This window comes from Rattus norvegicus, chromosome 5, assembly GCF_036323735.1.
Source record: "Rattus norvegicus strain BN/NHsdMcwi chromosome 5, GRCr8, whole genome shotgun sequence".
Classification (NCBI taxonomy): domain Eukaryota; kingdom Metazoa; phylum Chordata; class Mammalia; order Rodentia; family Muridae; genus Rattus; species Rattus norvegicus.
In genome coordinates, this window is record NC_086023.1 from 141,895,142 (window position 1) to 141,919,781 (window position 24,640).

Below are 24,640 nucleotides of genomic sequence, written 5' to 3' on the forward strand. Positions count from 1 at the left end.
AGATGAGCAGCTTTGTGACAGCTGCCAGACAAAACTAGTCCCTGCTGCTTCCTTCCAATGGGCATCATTGATGTTTCTCAGCCGCGATCAGCAACAAATGAGAGATAACAATGTTAAGAATCCTTCACATGCACTCCTGCACCACGGTGTTTTTTGAGACGGATAAACGGATGTATGCATAGCCTTGGGGAAAGAATGGGAGTGCAGACACAAAGAGTGTGTTGCCTTGTTTAGTCTTAGAAGGCTGCTTATACAAATGGGATAGGGTCAGAACTCGGATCTTCTTGTTTTGCGTCTACACCAAGCTGAAGGCTGGATCCAACTTTAGCAAAACGGGAACTCTGAGAGGGCTAGGGTCAAATTAGATTCCAGGGAAAACAATCCCTACAAAATAAAATGATTCTGCCCAGGCATGGCTTGAATCCAGTTGGCAAGAGTTTATGTTGTATCTTCCTCTGTCTGGGTGACTGACAGACCCCATCTGAAGGATGCTTCTGACTGGGGACCTGTAGATCCCCAGAGAGTTGAACTCAGTCTGTAACCAGGGCAGTATTTCTGAGAATTAGTTCAAAACTTGCAAAACATAACCTGGGCAGACTCTGATTGGCTAGCTCAAATTTCTTCCACCGTACCACAACTGGAGAGCCCAGCTGTCACCCCAAAGCTTCCCAAGGCATGAATAAGGGGGAGCAGTCCTAGCGGGGAATTTACTCCATTCCAAAGCTCTGTCTTATAATCAGAGTCCTGACTGTGCCAGTGAGGAATTCACCAAGGTAGGCCATCATCGATTGCAAAACCCAGATGAGTTCTTTAACCCAGCATCCTCTGAGGACCGCAGAGGTATTGACTGAGAGTGATGAACAGCCCACACCAAGAAAGGCTGATGTAAACGATTTATTAGACCTTTAATCCAAGCACATTTATTTCCAGCAATCCCAGGTGACACAGCGCATGGTGTTCTGATGTTTGAGGGCTTGACTACTTATTCTCAAAGCTTATTATAAAGCAAATTATAACCGAGACAATGAGGTGCTTGCATGGGATACATAGAGAAGTCAATGGAGCAGAAGAGAGTCAAGAAAATGGATCTATGCAAATGTGTTCACTTGGGACTGAAGAGGCAACTTAGCAGTTAGGGGTGCTTGCTGATCTCTTGGAGAACCAGGATTTGACTCCCAGCACCTGTGTGTGGTGACTTAAAAACCACCCATGACTCCAGTTCCAGGGCATCTGATGCCCTCTTCTGGCCTCCACGGGGACTGCACTCACTTGCACATACTCACATACAGAATAATTAAATTAAATTAAATTACAAGCTAAAAATACGTATGGTTGATTTTTTGACAAGACGACTAAGATGATAACAGGCACTGCCGGGCTGACCAGAGTGGCTCTCCTCAGCTGTGGCTGTGTGATGACCTGCTCTCCTCGGCAGCTGTGATGGGATTCAGCGGCGATGGAACGACCACTTCCCCTCAGTCGATGCTTCACACCATGGAGAGAACAGCTTGCAGGCTCAGAGAAAAAGTGGATTTTAAAACTCTAAGCCATAAGGGTGTGTAACTGTCTAAGGGACTTCTATCTGGGATATAAAAAGAGCATCTGCAACTTGATAAAGAAACTACAAAGACGTAAAAGATTTGATCAAGCACACACACACGCACACACACATACACGCACGTGCACACACACACTACAATGATATCTATCTTCTTATGATATGTATATCATATATCACACGTGTGTGTGTGTGTGTGTGTGTGTGTGTGTGTGTGTGTGTGTGTCTCCAAGGCAATGCAAATGAAAATCTAATTAAAGGCACGGTACAACATATCAGCAATACCAGTGTTTGGGAAACTGAGGCAGGAGGCTGTCAATTTTAAAGACAGTCAAGTTCAAGGTGAGACCTGAACTCAAAAAGAAAACCATTGGAAATACCCCAAGGGTCCATCAGTAGGTAAGTGGAGAAACTGAGATACAATACGCACAACTGAAATGAGCCAACATGTAGCAATGGAGAAATCAGATACATAGAAGCTACTATAAAGGCAATGTGTGCTGTGCTCCAGAACAGACCATGCTCACCTGGACTGATGGGAGTCACATCAGCCGTTGGCTGAGAAAAATATATGGAAATGAAGTTCGTGTGGGTAAAGGCATGCAGGTACAGTGTGAAGAGATGGAGATGTAATACACATTGATAGGCCCAGTGTGTGTGTGTGTGTGTGTGTGTGTGTGTGTGTGTGTGTGTGTGTGTGTGTTTGCCAAAATTTAGTTTGGTTCCTATTGTTGTATGTAATCCATTACCTTAATGCGGTGATGACATTTATTTTAATATATTAATACTGTGGAGTTCTAATAATTAATTTCTAAATCGTCCCCCCCTAAGAAGTTTGTGAGATTGGGGGGAAAAAACTGCCTCAGACAAACACAGACAGTCAAATTCACTCCTAAATGCTGCTTTTTCTCCTACTACGTTCTCGGCCACGCTCACCCAGTGGTCTGTGCCGCCCTCACCCCTGCCAACGCCATGCCAATTCTGAAATCCCCCGGGCTCTGTTTAATTTACACACAGAGGGATTTTTGGAGTGTGAGAGCCACATTCAGCTTTGAGTGGAGAATCACAGTGGTACCAGGCCTGGCTCCTCTAAGGCTGACTGAAGTCTCCTCGAAATGGTGATGTCAGGCTCCCTCCTCTGGTCTCAGGCCACTTGGCCAGCACAGACCTCCTGCTGGGGAAGCAGGTTGTCCCCTCAGGTTAATGGCATGAAGGAAGGGATGACCACTGCTCCAAAAAAATAGGGCTGGGCCACCACCTTCCTTCCCTGTTCCCTGTGAAGTCAGGGAGGAGGAACTGCATGTCAGGAATGGAGAGTCCCTGTCATCTGTGAGCCATGAGCAGCTGGAAGGGTGGGAAGATGTCCTTTAGGAGTTTGCGTCTTCAATATAAACCTCTCATTCACTAAAAGCCTGGTCCTTTTCCCATCCCTCCAGTCCTCCTCGAACTCCCCCCAGCTATCATGGCCTCTCCCTTCTAGTCCCGTGGCATCTGAGATGGACTTTTCCAGTAGTTCACATCTGGCTGTGATAGCCTTTTGTCCGTGTTGAGGAGAGGGTCACAGATCCATGCTGTCACCCCCAGTACTGAAGGCGGTGTCTTAGTCTTCTATGGACCTTTTAACTCAGGCGGACTTGGGATTGTTTGGCTTTGATGGGGAGAAAAGAATTTCCGAAGCAGCCGGTGTAAAGCAGAGTTGGGGCTTCATTGAAAGACGTTTTAATGTAGTTTCCTAAGAGAAAGATGCTCGAAACAGAAGACACACCCCGTGGTGTGCGCATGGCTTTTCCAAGGCTCTCTCCCAGCCCTTCACTGTCAGCACAATAGGCACGGATGCCATTTTAGTGAATTTTAAAGTCACTGTCTTCGGAGAGCCAGAAGGAATCTAAATGAGATTGCAGGATGACTCCTGAGGCCACCTGGCAGGATTATAATGCATGGGTTAGAGGAATTCAAGAAGGTTGGAAGTCTTCACTGCAAACCAAGCTACCTTCTTGTTGGAGATCCTCAGAAAGCCGAGGTCCTGCATTTTCAGCGTGTAAGCCGAATCTGTTGTTACTTTAACACTTAAAGAAAAAAAATCTATATATGAAGAATATAATTTCAATGTCCACCACCTTCTTGGCAAGCATTGGCTGTGCTGGGCTCCTGTCCCTAGCTGGCCAGTGGCCTCCCCCAATACTGCAGGATGGGGACTCCTCTCCCTCCCCGTGTCCCTTCCGTTTGTCATTTTCCTGGATCCTCCTGTCCTGCCTCACTTTATCTGTTGAGCTTGTGTCGCTCGCTCCCCCTGCCACCCTATCTGGTGTTGCAGCCAGGTCCTGCAGTTCCCCTTCTTTGGGGGCTGGGCAGGAATGGATGAGGATTGGCTAAAACATGAAGCATCCTGCAGAACAGTGCCCACCGCTCGACAGCACGCAGCTGCCTACTTACCCTGTGCCCCGGCCATGCCCAGGGTCCCAAGAGATCTTTAGGAATCAAGCAGGCCTTCCCTGGCTCCGTCCTTTGGGTGGAAGTGCAGGGGAAAGGCTGAAGTACATTAGATTGGTGCTTAATCCCAGCTCCCCTAAAGCACAGCCAAATCTAAAGTGAATATTGATGACTTTACAAAGCCCAGTGTTTGGTATGCACTGAAAAACCGTCGTGTATTCCCTAAATAGTTCGTTTTGTTTTCGAAAGTTCTAAAAAACTTGCTGTATTGAAATGCATGTTGTTGCATCGATTTTTCTAAAATACACCTTGTTATCTTTTCTTTGGTAATTGGTGACTGGTAATGACTTTGGCAATTTAACATGTTCTTGCAGACACTTTTCCCATTCCCCTTGATAACTGAAGTCAGGAGCGAGGGCCTGTCTGTCAATCTCTGACGCCTGTCAGCCTGCGTGATTGACGGCTTTTGGTCCCACAATAGAGACCATTTTTTTTCAGCCCCCATTCTGTTATTTCCCCCTCCTTTAATACTTGTGGGGGATGGTGTTTGCTTTATAATCTGCGTTTAAAATCCACCTTGGAATGAGGCCAACTCTAGAGAAATTATCACAATGTCTTGTTAGCTTTACATCAGGAAAATTCCCAGCAGAGTTCCTTGAGCTATGAGTCCACCTTCTGAAATTACCTCTGCTCAAAAACCTAAGCTTCAGCTTTCATCCTGATCCCTTCAAATTCCAGGAGAAAGGCTGAGGGGTCTGCCCAGCCGTGTTCTAATAGAGGGCAGGACCAGGGGGACGATGTGCATCTGCGGTGAAGCCCAGGCATCCCCCTCCCGGGTCCTCTGTGTGTAAGCCCTCACATAATGAATGTGGTCTGTAAGTCAGTGATCGGCTGAAGGGCCAACGCAGTGACTTTGCTGGGCAATTATATTCCTCAGAATCAGAGTGGGCAGGAACCTCTCCCATCTAAGACAAGCATCAGCAGCCTCCCCTGGGCTGCACCCGGTCACATGATTGGGGGGGGCGAGTTCTTGATAAACAAGGAAACTGCAAGATTTATGAGGGGCAAGGACTTAAGTGGGAATGTGTTCCCCTGTGGCCGGGAACAGCTTGAGGTTCACAGTTCTACTTTAGAATCTGGCCAAATGTGGCCACCCCTTAGAGCAGTGGTTCTCAGCTTTCCTAATGCTGTGAGCCTGTAATACAGTTCCTCACGTTTTGGTTAAACCTTCAGCCATAAGATTATGTCCGTGGCTACTTCATAAATGAATTTTTGCTACTGTATATCTGATAGGCAGGATATCTAATATACGTATGACCCCTGTGATACGTCATTCCATCCACAAAGGGGTCGTAACCCACAGGTTGAGAACCACTGCCTCTGAAGGAGCCAAAAGGTCCTTCCATACACAAGTCATCGTTGAGGTTTCAGGGGATGCCATGGTCTGTGCCTGGGAGGGTAGCAGTTCCATGCCTCTGCAGTATTGGGTGCTGACTTTGGGGTGACCCTTGATGGGAGCTGCCTGCAGGGAAGATAGCTGGAAGGGGAGGCTTCTAGTCAGGTCTAAGCCTGGGACTGTTCTTTTGCAGTAGAGACTCTAGGCAGGTGGTAGAAGGCTTAGCAGACCCAAGGCCACAGAACAGGAAGACTGGAATTTCATCAAACTGAAAAGCAGACCAGTATCAAGGGACTAGAGGGAAGAGGCTTGGGGGATCCATGGTACCCAGTTTCTGAATCGAGTATAGAAATCTCCAGGCCCCTTTGTCTATGCTCATGGCACATGTTGGGAATAAAAGTTGTTCTTAAAGGAACCCAGAAAGAAAAGACAAAAAATTCAAAAGTTAGTCTTCTCCTACTCATTACCCACAAAGCTGCTCTCAGCTTAAAACCTGGAAAGTTTTTAATGAAAGTCATTTCTATCTTTGCTGATCTAGCTATAGTTGTAACTCATGGGGCAGGTGTTACACTGTAAGTTACCATCATCATCATCATCATCATCATCATCATCATCACAGGTCATTCTGATCATTAGGGAGGGAGATGGGTGTGACAGGCAGAATAATCGGTCTCTGTAGAAAGAAGGTCACATCCTTAATCCTCCACATTTGTAGCTGTGTCACCTCGCACAACCATAGAGATTTTGCAAAGTGATTAAGTCAAGAACCCTAAAATGGATGGTGGTCCAAATTGTGTAGCTGCCTCTAATGTGGTCTGCATGGTTGTAAGAGAACGAGAGAACAGGGCCAGAGAAGAAATAAGTTGGTGAAATGAGGACTCAACCAATGTAGCCATAAGCCAATAAATGGTGGGAGCTGAAATAGATGATAGAAGATAGATACATAGATAGATAGATAGATAGATAGATAGATAGATAGATAGATAGATAGATAGATAGATAGATACATAGATAGATACATAGATAGATACATAGATAGATACATAGATAGATACATAGATACATAGATACATAGATACATAGATAGATACATGCATACATACATGGATGCATGGATGCATGGATGCATGGATGCATGGATGCATGGATGCATGGATGGATGGATGGATGGATGAGCACCTTGGTCTCAGCCTCAGCAGACACACTTGGGACTTCTGAGCTGCTTAATCCAAAATGCTGGTGTGTTACCATCACCACACTGATGGCATTTGGGTACAGATACCCAGAAGAATAAATATAGCATGGTTTGTCAACCTCTTCTCCTCAGTTACCAGCATAGGATCTCACTGAGTTTAGATGACTTTCTCCAGAGCTCTGACACTTGCAAGTCTGCATTCAACCAAGCCTAGTTCTAGGATGCCAGAGCCTTAGCCATCCTACCACAGGCCTGCGTGGGTCCCAGTCACATCATTAGGTGCACATCCTGCTTCTCTCCCTACCAGCACCCTCGCATGTCTCACAGGACATCCCAGGGCTGGGCTTCCCAGATGAGGGTTTTCCTCAGCAAGAATGAGACAACCCTCAAGCATTCAAGCTATTGCAGAAGGAAACAAAGTAAGTCTTCCTAGTAAGGTGACACCCCCTGGCCCCCACCCCTCTTACAGTCTGAGAAGATGGCTCGGTCAGTAAACTACTTGCCATGCAAGCCTGAGGACCCGAGTTTTCATTCCCCACCACCCATGTAAAGCTAGCCAGAGATCTACATCCCCAGCACTGGGGAGCCAGGAGGGTCCCCTGGAGCTCCTCAGTCAGTCAGTCTAGCCAGTGGATAAGTTCTAGGTTCAGTGAAAGATCTGCGTTAAAACTAAGATGCAGCCGGGCAGCGGCAGGACACTCTTCAATCCCTGCAGAGGCAAGTGGACCTCTTTTAGTTTGAGCCTAGCTGGTCTACAGAGAGATTTCCAGGACAGCCAGGGCTTCAGAGAAATCCTGTCTCGAAAACAAAAAACAACCAACCAAATAAATAAAATAAATGAGGAGCAACTAAGGAAGACACCCAGAATTGACTTCTGGACTACCCTGTCTATACTTCTCTATAGTTCAGACTCTTTTTGTCTCCAAACCAACTGCCCTAGGCACAGCTCTGAAAGCTGATTTGGGGTTTTCGATGGCCAGCACATTTAAAAACCATTAAGGCGATGGCTTCGTTTGCCTTATACTCACCTCCCAGTTAGGATGTGAATTTTACAAGTGTGGTCGCTTGGTCTCTTTCTTTTTTGGTTCTCTGCATCAGCCCATGGTGGTGATTATTTTTATGAGTCAAATCAGCCTGCTACAGAGCCAGGATATTTAGTTTTTATGTTTCTATGAGGGTATTTTTGGGTGGGATTAATCTTTGAGTTGTTAAACTTAACTTTAAATTGTCCATCTAATCTAGGGTCCTCCCATAAGAAATGGCCTCCTCCAGGCAGCAGAAGTCTATATTAGAAACGGAAACTCGGGGCTGGGGATTTAGCTCAGTGGTTAGAGTGCTTACCTAGGAAGCGCAAGGCCCTGGGTTCGGTCCCCAGCTCCGAAAAAAAGAACCAAAAAAAAAAAAAAAGAAAGAAACGGAAACTCCCTCCCTGAGCAAGAAAGCATCATTCTGGAAGCCTTTCCCCTGGATTTGGACAGTAAGTCTTTCCAGCCTGCTGCCGTACCCCGCAGATCTTGAATTTGCAATGACCCATCATTGGAGTGAAGTCCTTCAAATCCACACTCTTGTCCTGGAGAGATGGCTCAGTCAGGAAAGTCTCTGTCATGCAAGTGTGGAGATCTGAGATTGCATCCTCAGCGCCCATAGAGAAGCCTGGCACAGTCGTGCACAGTCCCCATGCACAGTGCTGGGGACAGCAGGGCCGGGGGTGGTGTCAGAGACCAGTCCCTTGGCTCACTGGACAGTCCATGTAGCAATCAGTGAAACCCGGATTCTGTGAGACCCTTTCTCAACAGAAAAAACAGAGCACCGAAGCCAGTGTTGACATGGTGAGAGAGGCCAGACTGATGGAAGCTGTGCAGCCTGACTTACAGCCAAACTCTGAACCCTGTGAAGAACAATGCAACAGGTCCTACTTATAAAAAAAAGATGCTATGGAGAGTGACAGTAGAAGCCACCAGATGTCAACCTCTGGCATCTACCCCCTGCATACACACATTTCTGCGTACTCATACATACCTCTCCTCTTCCCCTCTTCTTCATCCCCCTCCCCTCCTCCTCTCTCTCCTCCCTCGTCTTCCTTCTCCTCCTCCCCCCCTCCCTCTTACCTCTTCTTCCTTTCCTCAAGCCCTCCACACAACTAAGAATACTAAAGTCTACAGCCTTCACATGCACACGCATCTTCTTGATCCTGTTTCTCTGGAGAACTCTGACTAATGTACTCATTCATAGCAAGCATTTGTTGGATGAGATCAGGGTTCTGGTAAAAACAAAAAAACAAAACAAAACAAAAAAAAAAAAAAAACAAGCCCTTTAAATAAAAAGTGAAGTAAATTTTTCACTTAAGTGCCAGAACCTAGCATAACTCATTCCATAGAAAGGATAGGAGCACAGCATAGATGGCACTTTCCCCAAGTCAGATTTCCTGAGAAAATGATACATACTTGACACTGATTGAAGTTTCTGGAAACCAAGGTGACCCAGAGGTAAATACTTGGGGAGGTTCGTCTTCCTGGGGAGCCTTAGGTGTGAACAAAAGTTCCTGGTGTGTGGATGTTAACACTAAATCTTGGGGAGATAAGGGCACATGGTAAGTGCATTGGGGTGTGGGTGTGTGTGTGTGTGTGTGTGTGTGTGTGTGTGTGTGTGTGTGTGCCTGCCCATGTATGCACACGTGCTCTAGAGGGGCATGGAGCCTGGGGTCTGCAATACTCAGATTAGTGAACCCAAGGACCTCCAGCACACGAACCCTAGGACTATCCTTCAGAGTTTCCAGTGCTGCCTTTGAGTAACCTCCCAAGACACTGAGCTGCCAGCACCAAGGGGCCTGTCAAGGTAGAAGAATGCTATGGGCAGAGGGGAGGTCAACTGTCCCAGCACAGCAACAACAGGGAGTTCAAGACAGAGCATGAGTGTGGCTTGGGTGTAATAAATGAGAGTGAGGCAAGTTCAGAGGGGTGGGAGGGAGGAAAATCACCAAGAGCCTTTTAGCCAAGGTGACCGGGTGTCCCAGGTTGCCTGGTACAGCTGTGTTAGTTAAATGGCTTTTTTCTGTTGTCACTGTTTTTCTTCCTTGGTTTGTTTTTGCTTTGTTTTATTACTGTGACAAAGTAGGAAAACAATGTAAGGAAAGAATGAGTGGTTTCAGCTCAGGGCTTCCCTTGATCTGTTGCTTTAGACCTGAAGTAAGGTAAGCATCAAGGTTGCGGCAGCATGGGCAGAAAAGGTTGATCCTCTCATGGTCTACAAGAAGCTAGAGAAATGGGGCTGAAGAGGGCTGAGGACAAGGCACTTCTTTTCAGGGCATGCCCCCAATGACGTACATCCTCGAAGTAGGCTCCACCTTCTACTTGCCATCTCCTTCCAGTGACAGCACCATAGCATGAAGCCGCTGACGTATTCCTCAATGGATAAAGGCAGCTCTTGGGATCCAATAACTTCTCTGTGCCCAGACCACCAACTGGGAACCAAGCTGTCAGTTAACGAGGGGAATATATTATGTACAAAGCACACCAAAAGTCCTGGTTCAGGATTATTGTTCCAGCAAACCGAATCGCTCCTCAACCTGTAGCTACAGGGGCAAGCTCAGAGGTCTCATGCTATGGTTTCCTCCCACTACTCTGGTCTCCACACTGACTCCTGTGTCCCTGTCCACACTCCACCCTGAATGGAAGGCACACCTCCCTGCCTTGTATGTGTCTCTGTGTCAACATTGCTGTCCTTTCCCTTTCCTTCTTAGCCACTTTGGAGATAGTCACACCCATTCCTTCCATGGTTCCAGACACATCATCATGCCTTCAACCTAGTAGGTTATAGGAACTGTTGTTGTAAAAATATAAAAATAAAAAAGTATGTTGGTCTTTTACCCTGCTGGGTCCGCACCTCAGTGCCCAAGGTATCTGCTAGATATCTTGGCGGAAACACATCCCAGCCGCACACTTTCCTACACTCAAACCCCCACATAAAAGAACACACAACACAATAATCTTAGATCCAATTGGTAAGATATAATTGCCCAGTTAAACATACAAAGCCCAGTACCATCCATCCCTTGAGAACATTAATAACAACCTGTAAATACACAGAGCAGAATCTTAATATCACCTGCCATGGCTTCTCCCCTCTCTCCGTCTCCTCATCTCTCCCCTAGTCTCCTCCTCTTCCTTCAAACTTCTCTCCCGCCCATCCTTCCTTCTCCTCCAATGACAGGCCTCCTTCTATCCTGTACCTGCCCCTCACCAGTACTTTACAAATTCAATGGGGAGGTGGTTCTGGTGAAGTCACCTGAGTTCTGAGTCCTTGACTAGGCAGCTGTCCTTGGGGCAGTGGAATTAGCATCAAAATACAGATAACTTCAGGCAAACCACAACAAGGAACCACTGGGGTTCTGAGTTTACTTTCTAAACACATCAAGGGCGAGTCTTAGAGCAGCTTGCTTTCCTTCCTTTTATCTAAAGATAAAGATTTAGGCAGAGATTGGACGCATGTACTTCACAGGGTGTCACAAAAGAACAGAAGCAAGAGTTTTTTCAGGGACAGGAGACATGGCTCAATGGTTAATAGGGCCAGGTGACTCCTTGTCTCCAGACCCAGGCTATGGTGTCCCACAAAACTGTGTGGAACAAGAAGAGAGGAGTTCAAAGATCTCAGAAGGAAGCACTGTCAGACATGAAGCTAACTGTTCTTGCAATGGACTAGAGTTTAGTTCCCAGCATCGATGTCAAGTGGCTCACAACCACCTGTAACTCCTGCTCCAGGGAACTCTGACACTTTCTGCTGGCCTCCTCAGGCACCTGCACAGGTATGGCAGGTGTACACTCCACCACCGTCACACCACACCACACCACACCACACCACACCACACACACACACACACACACACACACACGCACGCACGCACGCACACACGCACACACGCACGCACGCACACACGCACACAGACACACACTTTTTTTAAATAATTTTTTTCTTTTTAAGGTCAAGGAAGCATGAAAGAGAAGAGGGATCTTAATTTTTAAAAAAGATGACGGGACACAAATGCCTGACGTTGGGGACAGATAAAAGCATTGGAGATCCGCTTGGGAGAAGTTTACCATCAGAACAGCAGGCTGCCCCAGGAACAGTTGGTCCAAACCCCAAGCAGAGAGGCAGGGGTCTGGAGAAGATGATCTCAATTCACTTCTGCTTGTTTATTTTTGTCAATGAACAAAATAATGAGTTTCATTATAACATTTTCATGCATACACATCATTGTACTTTATTCATATTGCCCTTTCCTCCTCTTCCTACTGGTCCCCTTGACACCACAAACAAGCACACATATAGATATATATAATTTATATGTCCGTCTGCATATGTACATATATGTGTGCAGCATGTGCCACTGCTTCTGTATATTAATGAGTCCATCTAGTCACTCAAACAGGCCTGGGTTCAGGTCCCAGTTCACTTACTTCCTTGGCAAAGCACTACTTTGACTTACTCTACAGAATGGGAGACACAATAGTACCTGCTCTTAGAGAGGTTGTTGGGAAATTAAAACAAGAATATGCAAGCATAAACTCCTGTTCATTCTCTGTGTATGCACTAAAATCCTGTCATCTTATTCCTGTTTACAATGTAGCAAGCACTGACTGGGAGTATAAGTGGGAGTGTGTGCCCAGGGTCATGGTGGGTAGGAAGTTAAATACTGTACATAAATGTGTAGCTGAACTGAATCACTTTCTTCTAGAGGAAAGAGAAAAGTTTATGAGACTCAGAAAGGAAGCTTGTAAGGCTTCAGAAGTAAAGGAAGCTCAAAAGGCTCTGGTAGTAAAGGGAACTCACAAGTCTCAGGAAGTTCTTGAAATTTACAAGAACCAGAAAGTCATTCCTCCTTATTATTTAAACAATTGACTGCTGATTGTTGAGGAGCGCAGACTCTGGTCAACTGCCTACAAGTATAAGTTTTTGAATTGTCACCTATGTTGGGTGGGTTTTTACTGTAAGACGGTTGCCTGTCAGTCATCTATGCTCCTATAAATAATTCTTCACCTACACCTGTATAAGTAACTTCAATACACATGCACATGCACACACACACACACACACACACACACATACACATGCACATACACACATGCACGCACACATTTTTTAAATAAATATATTTTTTAAGATTTGCTTCAAGGTCAAGGAATCATAAGAAAGAGGGATCTATCTCACTAAACTATACTTGGGTGGTATAATTTCTTTGGCTTGTTGTTGAACAAACCTTTGATTATAGCTCTGCAGAAAAAGAGTCACAACAGTACACTGCCATCACTCAGCTTTAAGTCAATGAAAGGGTAGAGACAAAAAGGTGGGTAGCCATGAAGGTATGGTAGGAGTTACTATCACCCCTAGTGACATCTCTAACACTAGTTTCCATTTCCCATGGGATGTGGCTGAGTTAGTTTCTATGGGACCTTCACGTCATTACAGTACCCACTCTTGACCCCCAACTGAGCTGTCATCTTTATAACTAGAGTTTCCAAGAAATGCAAAAATAACAGAAAGTGCCCGGGTGTAGGGAGTCCCAGGGAAGACAAAATGGAGTATTCCCTGTAAGTGCTGGAGTTTAGAGAAAAGCTGCCCGCAGCTTGCGTAAAACTTGGGCCTAAGGATTTGCCAGTCAACCTTCTGTGGAATGAAGAGCAGCATCAGAGGGTGGATGCTGGAAAATGAGAAAGAGGTGAGTCTATCAGAAATCTGGTACATGAGAGAGAGGGGAAGCCTCAAGGCTGGAGGGTAAGGAACAGCCAGGTTTCTATGCTCCAGATGGCCATCTGAGGAGATGGGGCCCTGTGCAGAAAAGCATCACTTGGGCCCTGCCACACAGGAATGACAAGGTCAGGGAAGATGAGCAGCTGGCTGATGAAGAAAAAGGCTGCATCTCCCCGGAAGCAGAGACTACAGACAAAAGGGTGGCAGAGAGGATGAGCCTTGGGCTAGAGCAGAGTAGGACCAATCTAGACGGACTGCAGAAACTGATGAGATTATCCTAGACCAACCATAAGGCACACTGTGGTTGGCCAGCTTGGCTAGGTGACTCCTTGCCTCAGTCTGGAGACCCAGGCTATGGTGTCCCACAAAACTGTGTGGAACAGGAAGAGAGGAGTTCAAAGATCTCAGAAGGAAGCAGTCAGAAGCAGTGAAGTTAGATCAGCATAATGTAGGCCAAGTTCAGAGCTCAGCGTAGAGAGGAAGGAGAAGACATAGAAGTTCAAAGTTCAACCACGACGCTCTACAACTAGTTAATGACAGATCACAGCTCAAGGGCAGGACCCAGACATTAAGAAAGACCAGTAGCTTTATATCTCCTTTTTCTTCTGACAATCTCTCACTATATGTCCCTGGGTCTGCTCCAGAACTCATTATATAGACCAGGCTGTCCTCAAACTCTCAGCCATCCTTCTGCCTCTGCCTCCCAAGTTCTGTAGTTAAAGTCAAACAGGCATGAGGCCACCATGCCCAAATTGGAGTGGTGGCTTTGAATAGCTGGCCCTGCAAAGGTACCTGTGAGTTCACAGGCTGAGGGGACCAGGGGAAGGTGGTTAACTGCACGATGTGTATAGCACAATTCTACTTATGTGGAGAGAGGCAATAAATTCTTTCTTTAAAAACTACAGCAAGTCTGCCTTTTGTAAGACAGCACTCAGGGGGAGCAGCTCTTTCTGGAAGACGTTCCTAGGAGGGAGGGCTCCTGTCAATAGAGTTCAGGAGGGTACAGCCCCAGGAAAGTGGAGCTGAGTGGGAGGGTGCGGGCAGAGACTTTCAGCAGCTGTTGGGAGTGAGACATGGGGGAGAACAGACGTATGTCTCCAGACACAGCGAGAAGCCATGCACCAACCACCTATTTAAGGAAACCAACAATAAAGATTTACATTTTTTCTTTATGCTTCCGGAGTCCCACTCGGGTTGTTTTGAATGACTGTGGGGCAGAAACCCGCCTTGGAGGCTTCTATGATATATTTGGGTCACATCCAAATTACATGAGTGTTAAAAACAAAAGGGAAAGAATATCTATCCATCTGTCAACAGCGGTTCTCTCTGAAGGATGAAAATGTCAAGGGTCAACGGTCAAGGAGCATTAACTTTCTCTGCGTTATTTTTTACTTAATCATACGTTAATAGAATAAACAATACGGAGACAACGAGAGGGCAAGGAAAATCTACTAAAATCAGACCAAGTGCACAGTAAGTAAATACATGTTGGCTGCTGGCAGCGTCTGTAAACAGTAATTAAATGACAAATTAAATAAAACTAGTAACAAAGACTAAAATAATGAGAATCCAACACAATGGGAGACCTCCCGCCTCTGCCCCTGTCCCTGCACAGCCACACAGACCTGCTTGAGAGCAAGGAAGAGCCTGAAATGAGAAAGCTTTTGCTCCTAGACATGGTTTCTCCTAGCAAGGACTGCTGGGAGAGGAGCCATAGAGCAGACTGGGGCCAGGGCAGGGGAGGGGGCAGCTCAGAGCCAGATGTGTGGCCCTGGCTACAGATTTCTCTCACACACTCCCCTCCTCCTCTCCCTCCCTTCTCTCTGTCATTCATCCTCTCTCTTCTCCTCAGCCCTCTACTCCCTCTGCTTGCTCAGCACAGGGGCACGTGCGCTTGTACACACACACACACACACACTCTATGGGCACACTTCCTCTTAAAGCTGGATATCAGTGATGGGGTGAAGGGACCTAAGGAAACAGGAGAAATCTATCTCTCCTTAGCTCCCAATCTAGAAGGGGGAATTCCACAAAGAGCTCAGATCTGTGGGACAAAAGTGCCACACATTGAATGGTCCCTGAGCAAAGTGGAAGTTTACACCTTCACTAGTCAGAGTGTCTTACCTGAAGGAGACTTCATGTGTTAGGGGACATGCATGCCACTCCACTGTGCACTGAGGAGGGCAACTTTAGCAGTCAGTCCTTCCGATCCAACTTGTTTGTGAAGTCTCTCTTGTTATCAGGGTGTCGAGTGTTCCGGGGTAGCTGACTGAACAGAAAGCTTCCAGGTCATTCTCCTGTTGTCCAATTTCACTGTGGGATTGCCAGTGCAGAATGCTGCCAAGCAAAATAATAATAATAATAATAATAATAATAATAATAATAATAATAATAATAATATAAAGCATGGTCAACTTGGCATAGGCTAGAGTCATCTGAGAGGAGGGAGCCCCAATTGAGAAGACACCTCCATAAGATAGGCTGTAGGCAATCCTGCAGAACATCTTCTTAATGAGTGATTGATGGGGAAAAGGACCCCTCCTATTGTGGGTGGGATCACCCCTAGGCTGGCAGACCTGGGCTCTATAAGAAAGGGAGCTGAGCAAGCCAGTAAGTAGCACGCCTCTGTGGCCTCTGCATCAGCTCCTGCCTCCGGGTTCCTGCCTTGCTTGAGTTCCTGTCCTGACTTCCTTCAGTAACAGACTATGATGTGGAAATGTAAGCCAATTAAATTCTTTCTGCCCCAACTTGCTTTTGGGTCATGGTGTTTCATCATAGCAAGAGTAACCTGAATTAGGATGTGCAATGACTAGAACTTCTCTCTGGCTCTCACTTTTTATTTTATACTCCAAGTCTTGAGTCACTAGCTAACTGATATGGTGGGTGTGGTGGTTTGAATATGCTTGGCCCAGGGAATGGCACTAATTTGAGGTGTGGCCTTGTTGGAGTAGTTGTGGCCTTGTTAGAGGAAGTAAGTCATTGTGAGTGTGGGCTTTAAGACCCTTGTCCTAGCTGCCTGGAAGCCAGTCTTCTCCTGTCTGCCTTTGGGATGAAGATGTAGAACTCTCAGCATCTCTAACCCCACATCTGCCTGGACGCTGCCATGCTTCCTGTCTTAATGATAATGGACTGAACCTCAGAACCTGTAAACCAGACACGGTTAAATGTTGTCCTTTATAAGAGCTGCCTAGGTCATAGTGTTTCTTAAATTAATCTTTCAAAAGGAATATTGTAAAACCCTTGAACCAGATATCACTGAGACCTCCCGAACAGCCCGTGTTCTCATCCTACTCTACCTGGAAGCAGGAAGCAACACTGGGCCCCAGTCTGGGGAGCCTGTTTTCCAGAGCTTTCTTGGTTCTGCACATTCTACAACCAAAGGCATCTCAAAGGGATGTCAACGTAACAAGTAGCCTTGGAAGCTAGACAATTCTCTCCAGGGCAACCGGAAGGTTGATTGTCCAAAATAAATTCACTATTCAGGGTAAATCTTTGTGTGGGTGGGTGTGTACTCCCATCCATGGATGTGCACACAAATGTACGTGCAAATATGGAGAGACCAGAGGTCAACCTCTGATATCACTCGTTGAGAAATTTCACATTGGAGGTTGGTTTGTTTGCTTTGGGTTGGGTTTTGTTCTAGATAAGATCTCTCACTGGCCTGAAACTCACCAAATGGGCTAGGCTGGCTGGTCAGAAAGCCTCAAGGATCCTCTTGTCTCTGCCTGCCCAATACCGGGGTTACACATATCCTCCACCAGGCCTGAGGTAAAGGATCTGGGAAACTGTAGGACCTGGGAATTGAACTCAGGACTTTATGCTTGGACAACAAACACTGTACGAACCGAGCCATCCCCAGCATTCTGGGGCAAACCTTAAGCAGGCTTGCTGCTCATCATTAAAGATTTGAGTTCCTCCTGTGAAACACTCTGCATTGATGGTTTTTTTCAGCCATTTTCCTAAGCTTCCATTTCTAGCTTCTACTCATTAGGATGAGGTTTAATCACCGTCACTATGGTTACATAGTCACGGGTGTGGCTCTTCTAGCCGGAGCTTCCTCAAGCAGTGGGACAGGCTGCGTCTTTTCACCTCCACAAAGGCTTCCACATGGAGACGATGACACTCCAAATTGGGGGGAAATAAAAGAACTGTGTTCTGTGGTGGTTTGACTATGCTTGGCCCAAAGGAAGTGACGTATTAGGAGTCGTGGCCTTGTTGGAGTAGGAGTGGCCTTCTTGAGGAAGTTCATTGATGTGGGATAGGCTTTGAGGTCCTATGTGTAAGCTCTGCCCAGCTCGCCGCCTGCAGAAGATAGTCTCCTTCTGCTGCTTGTGAATCAAGACGTAGAACTCTCAGCACCTCCAGCACCAAGTCTGTCTACCTCAGGACGCCATACTTCCCACCATGATGATAATAGACTGAACCTCTGAAATTGTAACGAAGCCCCAACTTTATAAGAGTTGCCTTGGTCATGGTGTCTCTTCACAGCAATGAAACTCAAGCTAAGACATGCTTCTTCACTGAGGGACTCCTTCGTATGTTAAGCCCAGTGTTCCTGCCGTGGGTGTTTGCTAGCTCCCCTGTGCTACCCCATAGGAACCCTGTGAGCCCTGACATGGTAACCATTGTTATTGTCACAGTCATGAAGTTCCTTGTCTTTTACCTGACGTCACATGTCTTCTGTCGACTTTCATGACACTCTTGGTAGAGGACTGCCACAGTCTGCAAGCAGAGGGTCTCGGGTCATTCCTAGCAATCGCTGTATCCTCGTCTAGCACCATTTATTCCAATTCCATAGAGCCTTAGTCAGGGAAGGACTTTACTCAAGATTCATAGAAGGGCAAAAGAAAGCTTCCCTTCCATACCGAAAAGATCCCCCTCCCCTGCTGCCGACACCCCAGAAACCTTTCCTCGTTTGAGTTGATTGCTTTTCCCTTCGCCGTAACAAAATGACGAATGGAAACAGCAAATGGATTCAGGTTTTCTTTGGGATTGTGGATTCAGAGGCTCCATCCGTGATCGTGCACTTGGCCGGAACATCACTGCAGAGAGAGCATATGGTAGAGGGCCATTCACAGTATGAGGAAGTGACTGACAGGCAGAGACCAGGGATGTGAGCCTGTGAGAGCTGTCTCACAGTCAAACCATAACATTTATGTAACCTCCCAAACTCCTCCAGCTTTCAGCTGTCTTGACATCCCATCTCCACTTCGGGCTCGGCAGTGTGGCTGCCAGCCAGCTCAGATCTGCATCCCGACTCCAGGCCTTTCTATAACTCTTCATTGCCCAACTCTACCCTGCTTTTTCTAGGCCAAGCTCCCCAAACTCATCCCTCAGCACAGGAAACAAGGACCCTTCGTGCACCCCCACTCTTCTTAGCAGTTAAACAGGGAGGTTAAAAAAATATTTTCCCCAGCACACTTTATATCTGTCATAATGATTTAAAGTAGAGGGCTAGCATGGCGGCACATGATTCTAGCCCAGCATTTAGGAAGCTGGGGGGAGAGGACTGGGAGTTTGGACTACACATTAATAGTCTGTCTCAACAAAATGAAACGGCCCTAAGGGGTAAGCAGTGTGCTTCATAGGCAGCCCGAGGAGGAGACACATTAAGATCAGGAACGAAGTCACTAACACTTGAAGAGGGAGCAGGCTTTGCAAAGGCTGGAAACACGAGAGCCTGCCAGTTGCAAATGACAGAAGCGGGAGGAAAGACCCTCCCCAGCCGAGGTCAGAGGTCAAAAGATGGGTTTGGGGAAGATGGGTCAGCAGGACGATGGATCAGTGTCTGCCATGAAGGCATGAGGATCTGAATGTGCAGCCCAGTACCACATAAGGGCCAGTCTCAGTGGCACATGTCTGTGTCCCCAGTATTGGGGGAGAGGTGTAGATACAGGTAATCCGTAGAGCTCCAAGTTCAGTGAGAGACCTCGTTTCAAAATCTAATGTGGAGAATGATTGAAGAAGATATTCAATATAAACTTCTGACCTCCACCCTGTGCTTACACACAAACATGAGCATCTGAATAAACCTATAAATACACACACACATACACATACATGCACACACACTAACACATGTGCACACATACATGTACATACACACACTCATGCACGCACACACGTACATGCACACACACACTAACACACGTGCAAACAACGCACACACATACATATACACACACACATACACACACATGCATACACATACATGCACACACGCATACACACACTCATGCACACACATACATACACATACACACACATGAATACACATACATACACTCACACACATACACACAAACATATACACATATACACACATACGCACACATACATACACATACATGAACGCACACACACACACACACACAGATGGGTGGTAGGTACAATCTCAAAGGATGTAGGGGACCATGGAATTTGGAGACTGGGTCGCCCATTGGAGCCATAGTGAAATGCTGCCTGTCTCTGAGTACCAGGCACATCCTTAAATTCACACATGAAATATCAAAGCACAAGGGCTTGTAACCAAAGGAAACACCCACTAATCTTAGTTTTCGCCAGGAACACCCTAACTGACATTTTAATTAACAAGCTGTTCTCCCCCCCACTCCGTTTTTAATATAAGGACTTCTTGTTGCTTTAAATCTAAAATTAATTAAGTGAGAGTTCTCCTCTGGAGGGGAGTATACGGCTCATACTAAATGGACTGGAGTGATAAGGTGAGATATATAGCCGGGAGTGAGGGGTGCCTGCTGAGGTATCCCACACCTCTGCAGTGGAGAACCAAACCAGGCACATGCCTTCACCGGGGACCTGGGGATGCTGAGCTATTTCCAAGAAATCCTCCGTTAGAACTGACAGCTCAGCTTAGATTTGGAATTTCAGAGGCTTAAAATGGTGCTAGGAGGCCCTTCGCGCTCAGAGGCCTGTTTCTCTCCTTCTGACTCTAATCTCACCACAGGCCTCCATGTTCTTAAGCCTGAGTCGCGCTGCCCTTCTTGCTGTTCCTAATCGTGATAGGCTGATTCCTAGCCACTTGCACGGGGGTCTCTCGTGCTACTCACCTCTCTTGCCGCCTTTCTCCCTACTGTACTCACTGCCCCTCTCTCCACTGTTAGCCCCTTCTTGGCCCTCATTGCTAACTGAAGGCCTGTGCCCTTGATATGCTCGGTCCATCACAATGGCAGCCTCAGGAAGGCAGGGGCTGTGCTTTGTGGCTGATGCAGCCCCACACCTAGGGCAGGGCTGGTGCTCAGTAGCCATTGTTTGGATGAATGGAAGCTTTCCTCTCTTCTTTTTCTACTTCCTCCTCCCTTCCTCCCTCCGCACATCTGCCCGGCTAACTCCTGCACAGCTTCTGAAATAAACAACATCCCTCAACCTTTCTAGACTGTTCTAGGCTCGTCTTTGATCTCTCCTTTACAGCATCGCTGAAATTAAGCTACTGTCAGACAGTTTGTTTAATGTCTTCCCAGGACATAACCTCTATGAGGGCAGCACACTGATGTGCGATCCATAACCAGTAGCCACTTTTCTTGTTGTACTGTGACGTCACCACAAGGCAGGCTCTTCTGACCAAGACAAATAGAAGGAGGACTTTCCAGGAGAGCCTCAGACATAGCTACACTCTTCCTGTGACATGGGAAGGTATTTGAGGACAGTGGGGTGCTACAGAAGGACTTAGAATGCACCTCAAAGGCCCACACGCTAAGGGCTCTGTCCCCTGGGTACCAGGGTGGTAACTGGGAGATCGTGGACTGAGGCTGCAAAGGGTCTTTGGGGGACCTGGCTTCTTCATCCCCTGTCCTTTGGCTTCCTTAGTGATAAGCGATTTTGCTCTGCCACATGCTCCCATCACGAGGAGCTGCTTGGCCATAGGCCTAAAGCAATGGAACTGACCTACCATGACCCAGAACCCTCAAAACTGTGAGCTGAAACAAACCGTTTCTCTGCATGGGTTGATAAGCTAAGGTATTTGCTATGGTAAGGTATAGGGGAGTGACTTTGTGGTCTGGGTTCAGTTTGCCATACAGGGACAGGGACATCAGAAAGGAATGCAGCGCTGGTCTCTCCCTGCTGTTGAAATCCCTCCCTCCAGACAGTGAGTCAGCTGCATGGGACTCATTATTTTGAACATAACATATTTTATTCATCTATTCTTCTCTTGATGGACACCTTAGGCTGTTTCTCTTTTTTGCTGTGACAAATAACTCAGTAATTATCCCTTCAATTTCCCTGCATCATCAGATCTTTTCCTCTCTACCAGATTGTTCTCACCAGCCAACAAATGCATCGCGACTTCTCTCATCTCTGGGGGAAAAAATAGTGAAAAAGAGAAAAGGAAATCAAAGACTCTTTGTCCTTCGACACTGTGTTCCAACAGCCAGTCCACCGCCTCGGTCTTCTACCGATTTGGGGTGGACACCCAGTACCGCTGCATATGCATGCATGGGAGCCGGAAGACAGCTTGCAGGAGCCTGCACTCTCCATTGTGAGGGTCCCGTGCAACTCAGTCATGAAAGCCACTTTTACTTGCTCAGTCCTCTGCTCCTCTTGAAAGCGAATTCACCCAGAGTGACTTCAAGTTACGCCACATTAGCAACTCATTCTTATTCTCTCTGACCTGCTTCCATAAGGTCCCTGCCCAGCACCCTGCCAAGACAACCGGTTCTGAGGTGGCCAGTGACTTCTGTGTGGCCTAATCTGAGACTCAGCTCTAGGACCTCCCCCATCATCCCCACTGCCACCACTGTGTGCCCCAATGTTTGGTACATGGATTCAATCTTTTTCCCATGTATTAATTTTATAAATCAGTGGCCTGGAAATATATGTTGATCAAATTCACACACACACACACACACACACACACACACACACACACACACACACACACCAATGTATGACATACCTTGGTCAAATCCATATACCCCCCAACAACACTGCCCTCATCCACCCTCCTCTGATTCCTATCTCTCCTCTGGGATTGTCCTTTCTTGTAAGCTCTAATTACCTTCCCTTTCCCAGTCTTCATCCTAAGAAAGGCTGTTTCTTCCCATCTCCTTCTTTAGTTTTCTTTACCTCCCTACGCTCCAAGCTATTTCAGGTCTCCAGTCTCAGTTCTGAGACACCATCAAGACATTATCTGTGCTCAATGCCTGGTACTTCTGGCCCCACAGTTCCACACTGCCCATATCTTGCTGACTGCAGGTTCCCTCCACCTCCCCCCGACAACATAGGTCCAGCTGCGGTCTCAGTGTCATCACTCGCATACCCAGTGGATATATTACATTTAGCATGCACACACACCCTGGCCTGGTTAGTTTTTCTTGTCAAACTGACACAAACTTGGAGATACCTAGGACAAGAGAACCTCAATTGAAGAATTGCCTCAATCAGACAAGCCAGTGGCTGTGTCTGTGAGAGACTGTCTTGATTGATGAGGGGGTGCCCAGCCCACCGTGGGTAGCATCATCCCTAGGCAGCTGAGGTTATAAGAAAGCTAGCAGAGAATAAACCAGAGAGCAAACCACTAAACGCCATTCCTCCGTGGTTTCTGCTTCAGTTCCTGCCTGGCTTCTATCAGTGATGGGCTGTGGCCTGAAAATGTAAGTTGGAAGAAACCTTTTCCCCTCTACACTGCTTTTGCTGTGGTGTTTACTGAAACAACAAAAAGCAATTCAGGACACATCCCTAGTCCTGTGTTGGTGTAGCCTCCCCTTCTCCCTCAGAAAGGGCAATTCCAGTCTCACTGGTGCTCAGGCTGAAAGCCCCGGAGCCAATCTGGGTTTCCCCTTCCTACTCTGTTCTATTCTGCAGCAGCAACATCTGTGTCTTCCCGACATGAACACACCTCCACCACGCCCTCCACCAAAGGCCAGCATCTCTCACCTGAGGATCTGCCGCAGTCGCTTATCTCCTAACTGTATCCTGCTCCAGTCTATTTTAGGCACAGCCTTGGCTGCGGGAATGAGCGCTCTAAAACAACGGAGACCATTGCTGCTCTGGTCAGGACTCTTCAAGGCTCCTCCTCTCCCTCTGGGTAAAAGGAAAAGCCCTGCAGTAGCTGACAGGGATGTGCATTTTCAGAGCTCTAGCATCTCCCCTCTAATGTCATCTCCCACACTGCTCTGAGTACTTGTTGTTCTCGGCGCCACAGCACCTCAGGACCTCTGCTTTGATTAGTCACAGTGTCCTAAATTCATCCTCAGTCCTCCCATATGCTCACCCTTTATGCCTCTATTAAGAGGTCTTCCCTGGTAGGGCTATTATTATCCAACCGAGACTACTGCGATAAGATGTATTCCTTGCAGTTCTGGAAGCTCAAGGTCCAAGATCAGGGCGCCAGCACGGTCGAGTTCTCTGGGAAGATCCTCGTCTGGTTTCCTCTCTGTGGCAAGCAATAATGAACACTGGTTTCTTCATCCCTTGGCATCAGTCCCATCACGGGAGCTCAATCACACGATCTTCTCCAAACTTAATTACCTCCCAAAGTCCCACTTCTAACACCATTACACGGGGGAGTACGGCTTCAACATAAATCAGGGGATTCTGTCTGTAGCACCGCCACACAGAGCACTGTAACCCTCTCCTTAACTGGTCCCACTTTCCTTTCCTCTGCAGATCTTTCCTCATCGGACATGATCTGCACTTACTGGTTGAGTGAATATTGCCCGTCTCTCCCCAACTAGAAGTCAAACGGTGGAAGGAAGGTTAAGCACATCTACGGCCGTATCGCCTAGAACTGGCGCCATCATGTCTGATTTTGCAAAGTAAGCAAGGTCCCGCCTGGTTAGTACTTGGGTAGGACAAAGGGCTACAGAGCTCATTGCTCTGTCAGAACTCACAGTAAATGCACGATGAACATCTCTGAGTGCGTGTACCTCTGTGTGCTCAACTCTGCGCACCACGGACCTCTCCAGGTCAGACACAGGAAGGGAACTGCTCTTCAGCAGAGTCTGTGACCTTATAGAGTTCTTAGACACAGTCCGCACAGCCATAGAAAGCCACTGGGACATGAACTTCTCCTTTTGCTCAGATCCTTGTCAGCACGTTCAAGTTCACACAGACAGACAGATGAAGGCGTCAGCCTGCTGTTTAACTGATGTATCTCTGGCCCTGGATGGAGCTGAGAATTCCATCGCTGTTTCGTACTAGTTGCCTTCCTTCTACCGTGTCCATTCCCATGTGCATGGAATATTCTAGGCCTCAGTGTCTTCTCACACTCAAGTAGTGCTCGTTAAAGCCTGTCACATGACAGGTGTGTTCATACTTGCTGTTTGTTTGTTTGTTTGTTTGTTTTTGAGCAGTCCCAGGG

General features: G+C 47.0%; 1 long non-coding RNA gene across 3 annotated transcripts; it reads right to left on the minus strand.

Moving 5' to 3' along the window:
* Nucleotides 1–879: 879 nt before the first annotated feature.
* Nucleotides 880–17,945, minus strand: LOC120102975 (uncharacterized). Of its 3 annotated transcripts, XR_005504979.2 has the most exons (4): nt 16,996–17,945; nt 15,448–15,660; nt 9,903–10,051; nt 880–8,467 (listed from the first exon to the last, which is right to left on the minus strand). It is a non-coding gene; the product is annotated as an uncharacterized LOC120102975 (long non-coding RNA). The 3 variants fall into 3 exon arrangements; XR_010051977.1 differs by lacking the exon at nt 880–8,467 and having other exon boundaries at nt 9,657–10,051; XR_005504980.2 differs by lacking the exons at nt 880–8,467; nt 16,996–17,945 and adding an exon at nt 16,620–16,684 and having other exon boundaries at nt 9,657–10,051.
* Nucleotides 17,946–24,640: the final 6,695 nt, after the last annotated feature.